Here is a 7,266-nt window from a genome sequence, read left to right on the forward strand (position 1 = left end):
ATATATATATATATATATATATATATATATACAAACAACTATATATTTGATTCCCGACAGTGCATTGTGTCCTTGAGCAAGACACTTGATTTCACATTGCTCCAATCCACTCAGCTGGCAAAAATGAGTTGTATTTGTATTTCAAATAACCACCATTATGACATACTGTGACACGCTGAATTTCCCCGAGATTCACTCGAGGTCACGCGTATCTGTGCAATGCTCATCCACTTTCCTATTAATTTGACGAACAGGCTGTTCCGTTGATCTGATCAAATAAAAACCTCGTCGTGATCGACGGAGAGCCATTTTGTTTTATACTGTATGTAAAAAAGAAACTTTACTTTCTCTCGATTTCTAAATTAACATATTCCATGAATTTCCTTTAGATTGTATCTATTTCATCTTTAATGATATTTCTCACTTCATAAAATGTTTAAGTAATAAATCATAAGCTATGTTATGTTGGCGATTTCTAAGAAGAATGAAATAGGATTAGTATGGCACATGATTATAAATGACTAGAAATTTTAAGAACTTCATAATAAGAAAACAGAAAACATTTTGTTTCAATTTTTGTTTACGATTCCTTAATTTCAATTTCAAATTTCTAATCCTGCCTCATATTACGTCGAAATGATTATCTACTTTGCAATAGCTGTGACCGCTAGGAAAATCGTGAGTGTTATTAATAGCTTGATGAGAATTACAATTCACAAGAGTCCATTTGATCAGTATTTCATGTCCTTTAATACAGTACTTTTAATCAGGTTAGTGGAAGTAGATTTTACATAATGAGTATCGTATCAAACATATATTTAATAATAAGCTTCTCAAAAACCCTTCGATATGCACGTGTTCATATATACACATATTCGCTTAGACATCTACAATTCAAAGTTACTTAGTATCTCTGTTTCCTCAACCCATGATATCCGACCAACATTGAAAACCATTAAAAACATGAAAGAAAATCAGTTTCCAGTTACTATACAGCAAGCAACTAGTTATTATACACTAAACATACCATAACAACAATATAATATTTAATATCATTACTGCCAATGGTATTCCAGGTTTTCAATGTATTTATATATTTCTTTGTGAATCGTGTATTTTGCAGAGAATTTGTTTCAAGTAGGAATTGAATATTTCTTGTTAGTCGTGCTATGTAAGTAGCTTCAAACACATTGCAGGTTGTAGCCTCCGGATCGGATACGTGGGTGCTTATGTAAAATCTTGTAACAAAATTTTAGTCCTATATAATACGCACATATTTGCTTATGTGTGTTTGTGGATGCGATTTTGATTGTGTTAATGTATGCATATGTACATTCAGCAGTGCCACAGCATCACCACAGCCCATGGCTGAAACTGATAAAGCAATAATAGAACAAAACATACATATACATGTCAACAAAGAGAAAAGAACAAGTACATAATACTGAATGTAGTGTGACATTATTTAGTAGTAATTCAATCTTGGCACAAATATTTATTCCGAGATTTTTTATGTCGATCTTTTGACAATTTTGCAAAAAAAAGAACGTAAATCTTATGACAAAATGACTATATATTTGAAATATTTGAAATGGAATAACAATGACCTTAGTAATTCATGATGTAAGTGTTGCTTCAAAAAGGGGCGCATGTTTGGCACTTAGCACTGTAAAGTTAAGTATGATTTATGCAAAGAAACGTGACACACACTCATTTATATATATTTATACATATATTCATATATAATATTTACGAAGGTCGTTACTTCGACGCTTCGCAGACTCTAAATTACTTTGGTTTACATGTCTTTTATATAATCCTTTGTGGTTCTTCTTCAAGAATCAACGTAACTGCAATGTAGTTGTGGCTTAATAATGTGTTTTTGTGCAATATAAAGAAATAGCTTTACGGATATTTGGGTTGGCGAACAATTGCTTTGTAACGAAAATGTCTTTCACCTCTCCTTCTCTTTCTCCTTTATCTCCTAATACCACCACCATATTCTGCTATTTCTTCATGCTCACTACAAGCTTTTTTTTTTCCGCCCGCCCAATTAATCCATCCAAAAAGGTATTCGTTTTTTATCTTAAAGTTCCCCCAAAGTTACACTATTAATCCATACCTATTCTGTCGGTCCATTGTTCTTTCCTACAAGATGAGCACCAAAGTAATTTAGAGAAACTATCGAACCAATAATTCGAAACAATTCTCAAATTTTTCCATCTAATAATATTGTGCTATTCTATTGAATATAGGAGGTGTGCTCAAAAGTATACGATCTTTGGGGATAAAAGAACACTTTATTACATTTCACAAGTTTTATTTAATCACCTTGAAAGTACTCTACTTGAGAGTTCACATACTGCTCCCAGAAGTTCTGCCATTGCTGGTAACACCCTAGGAATACCTTCTCTAGAATGCTATGGAGCTCTGCTATCGCTTTTCTCATAATTTTCTCTATCGACTCAAATCGCTTCCATTTTAGCGTGGTTTTCAATTTGAAGAAGAGCCAGAGTCAAGCAGTACTAAGTCAGGGGAGTAGAGAGCCTGTCGATGAAGTGGTGCGTTGTTCTTGACAGGAAACTTTGGATTCTGTGGGCTGAATGAGCGGGCGTATTGTCATAGTGAGGTTGCCAATTTTTCGCCGTCCGCACGTCCGGCTGATTTTGACGCACCGTATCACGAAGGAGACGTATACATTTCTGATTGTATTCCTTATTGACTGTTTAGCTTTGTGGTGCGTACTCTTGATGCACAATACCACCGGAATCATGCAACAGGTCAACGTTACCTCCACAATGTTTCGAACCTGTTGTACTTTGGGCCTTCGGAATAACGGATGCTTCCATTGCGTGGACTTGAAATTGGTTTCCGGGTCGTAACCTCAAACCTATCTCATCACCAGAGATGATGGTATTTTTGAAGTCTGGGTGAAGGTTTGCCTATCTCAGCATGTCCTCAGCGATTCCAATGCAGAGTTACTTCTGCTGCTTTACCAACAACCTGGGGATGAATTTTGCCGACACACTCAGCATGCACAACGCCTTCGTTAAAATGGAAGGCACTGATCCTGTAATTATTCCCATTTCGCGAGTAATTTCCTAGATTGTTACACCAACCCTTCTGAATTGACTCTTTGTTTCGACTTATTGATGGTCTACCAGAGCGTGTCTCACTGTCCACTTAGGTGCAGCCATGTATGAAGCGGTTGTATCACTTCTTGATCTGAGCTTTGCCCGTGGCATCATCGCCAAGGGCCTGCTGAATCTACCGGATGCGTTGAACTTCAGTTTCATCAAACTCCTGGCAAAACTTGATGCAATATCTCTGCTCCATAAGTTCGATGAAAACGAAAATTCGACGATCGTGCACTATACATCTATACTCTAGGCTTAACAGCCGGGAACTAACACGGCCTGTCGGTGCGAAAGGTTCCGCACATGCGCAGGAAAGGTGACATCATCTTCCAACTGAAGGGCTTTACTCACACGACATTTGTCTTGGCGATAAAAATAAACTCGGATATTTTTTTTAATACGCCTTGTAAGTTTGTTTTTTTTCTGTCGATATATACGGTGTAATCTTTCGATATAATAACAGGGTTATTTTATATGTAATTTTACATTACAAAATATCAATAATATATTATATACGCACATATATACTAATATGTGTTTTGAAAATAGTATATTACCAAAGCAAACAAAATACTTCATTGCTATTATACGTTATTGAAATTGACTATAAATACTCTTTCTCATTATCCCACAGCGAAACATGTCACTAATTATCCGATGTTATAGTTTCAGTAACTTAAATCAACTATTTATAGTTACGATATAATGATTTTAAGAATATCTTCCATAAAGAAGATTTTAACTATGATCATTTAATCCGTTGTTATCTTAAAATAATAAGAATAATTTCTTATTTAAACAAATCGTGTAGCACAGATTTCAACGAATACACTAAATTTATAATGAGTTTGTATGCGGATCAACCATTGGGATTTAATCTCTACAGTAACTGCTTCTACCAAAATCCAGACTTGTATAGAAAGACGTGAGTAGAATTTCCTTTGAAGCTTCTTACATAGCTTATATAGCTATGTGAACACAAAAATTGCGTAAAACCACGAATATAAATCGCGGTGAATTGTTACTGTAGAAGTAAAATTTAATGCAATAGCTGAAGGCTTTTACGAGGCAGTTTCAGTAAGATAAGCAACACTCTAGGTTAATGTAGTTACAGGCGTTGGAATATAATATAATATAATATCGCTGTGAGGGAGTATTCTGAAATAAAAATATAGATTATATGTATAGCATGTTTAAGTTTATAGCAACTTAATTTCTGTTAAAATGTTTTTGGTATCTTTTCAGGACGAGCAAAGAAATTAACTAGAAGTTTAGTTTTAAGCCTAGAAACATTTAATACGTAATACTTATAATAATTGTTTGGGATTTATACAAAAGACAGCAATTTTGTTGATAGATACATTGATCCCAGGACAAGCACTTTACTTTATCGACCTCGAAGTGATGAAAAACAAATTTTGCCTTGGCAGGATTTCAATTATGGATGTAAAGAGTCGGAGAGAAACTACCACTACATATTTTGCCCAATGAACACCATTGAATGCGGCCTCATCTGAAGATAACATTTTATGATCACGATTTCTTAAAGTAGTAGGTTGGTGTAATTTAAATCCATACGAATATAAAGTAGTCGTGTATACTGAAATTGGTATCGTCTGTGATATATTATCTGACTTCTCTAAACAACTCTTCTTTTCTTTCAAATCAGTTTAACTCATAACTGTTCATGTTAGGCGAAACCGTAAAGCAATCATTTCTATAGAAAACTACTCGCCAGGCAGGAAACCATTTATGATCTTCTTCATAAAACTTACTTATTTAATCTTTTAGATACTTTTTTTTATACATATATTCACCATTTCCTCTATCGTTTATTTTATTTTTAAAATTCTTTCAATTTATTTTGTATTTATTTTATTTTGAATACTATGTTACTCTCTACTCTCTGTAATTTTATGTTTAACTCGTGTATTCAATGTTGTCGTTTTTTACGTTTTCTTTTCTTTTCAAAAGAAATATTCTAGAAAATAGTTTAATCTAAGAACTTTGCTTTTCAGCTGCAACGTATTCTTTTCAGTCGTAGTATATAAGTTAGTTGACAGTCAAACAAAACAACTTCGATAAAAGGCTACTGCTGCTGCTGCTACTACTACTACTACTACTACTACTACTACTACTACTACTCTTATTATTATTACTACAACTACTACTAGTACCGTAATCGGAGACACTGTTGTAGCCACAACTACACATGTCTGCTGACTGAAGTATTGCATATCACGAGATACTCCGAGTAGCAACATGGAGACTCGTCAGAATCAAATCTTGGTACAAGATCAGCACTTCCTGCGAGTAGGTAAGTCGATTATATCGACTCCAGTGCTAGACTGGTACGTCTTTCCTTATTTTTCTACTCTAAGCACAAGGGGGATGGGTCAGTCGATTAGATCGAACCTAGAATGCAAATGGTACTTAATTTATCGACCTCGAAAGGATGGAATGCAAAGTCGACCTCGGCGGAATTTGAACTCAGAACGTAAAGACAGAAGAATTACCGCTAAATATTTCACCAGGTAGGCTAACTATTAAGTCATCTCGCAGCCTTGAAATATCTATATATTCTTTTCTACTCTTGGCACAAAGCCTGACATTTTGGAGGAGGCAGCCAGTCTATTAGATCGACCCCATAATGCAACTGGTACTTAAATTATCGACCCCGAGTGGATGAAAGAGAAAGTCGACCTCGACGGAATTTGAACTCAGAACGTAACGGCAGACGAAATACCGCTAAGCATTTCGCCCGGCGCGCTAACGATTCTGCCAGCTCGCCGCCTTAGACTGCTACTTATTTCTATCGACCTCGAAAGGATGAAAGGTAAAGTTGACTTCGGCGGAATTTGAACTCAGAACGTGAAGCCAGGCGAAATGCCGCTAAGTATTTCACCAGGCAGGCTAACTATCAAGTCAGCTCGCCGCCTTGAAATATCTATACATTACAACAATAGTTTATTCTTACCTACCTACCTTTTGCATAACGCTGAAAGAAATAACACAAATATAGATGTAAAAGAGAGAGAGAGAGAGAGAGAGAGAGAGAGAGAGAGAGAGAGAGAGAGAGAAGAAATGAGAGTGAGAGATAGAGATAGAAATGCATGAAAGGGACAGAGGTGAAAGCGAAGTGAGTAGAAACTTAAAAATGAAAACAGAGGACACGAAAGACTATCGAGATCTGGCAAAGTCATTGTCGTCCCCGATTTTTTGGTTAGCTGATTCACATTTTCTTATTTTAAACACACGACCCTCTGATCTCTCTCCCTCTCATTCTCTCTGCTTCTCTCTCTCTCACACACACGCTCTATCCTTTTTTTGTTTCTCTCTCTCTCTCTTTCTCATTTTGTTTCCTCGTCTCTCTCCCTCTCTCTCTATCTTACTCCTCTTCTGTCTCTACAATTGTTTGAATTGTTCTTGAACTGAATTTTAGCATGTAAAATCATTTCGACTCCAAAACAGGAAGTGCATGTCAATATGTATCAAGCGTATGTGTCAAAGTGTCTGCGAGTATGCGTGTGTCTGTGTATGTCTGTAAATATAATATAAATAAATAAATATACATGTGTGTGTGTGTGTGTGTGTGTGTGTGTGTGTGTGTGTGTGTGTGTGTGTGCGTTAAAGGCTACGACAGAATAAGTAAATAACTTCAGACACAGTCGTATCTCGCAGTTATAAATGCTGTAAGGTAATGTTCGCTATTATATCAATAAAAGTAAATAAATGAATTATTGTATTCATATATTTTTATTCATTTAGTATTTGCAGGTTACTGAATTGCGACCATTCGCGAGCATCGCTTTCAAGGACTCGGTGGAGCATATAAAGTTTCGGACATATTTCATCCATGTGAATTTGTCGAACCAGTCAAACAAAACTGGTTTTAAAACTGTATAAAATAATAAACACACTTGTACCCGAACGCCCACTCACACACATGGTCGCAATTCAGATCTCAAAGGATTATTGTATATGTATATATATTTATATATATTTACATATATTTACATGCATTTTTATTTAGATCGATAGATAGATAGATAGATAGATAGATAGATAGATAGATAGATAGATGGATAGATAGCTATATATATATATGTATGTATGTATACATATATAT

Source organism: Octopus bimaculoides, chromosome 1, assembly GCF_001194135.2.
Source record: "Octopus bimaculoides isolate UCB-OBI-ISO-001 chromosome 1, ASM119413v2, whole genome shotgun sequence".
In the NCBI taxonomy this organism is placed as follows: domain Eukaryota; kingdom Metazoa; phylum Mollusca; class Cephalopoda; order Octopoda; family Octopodidae; genus Octopus; species Octopus bimaculoides.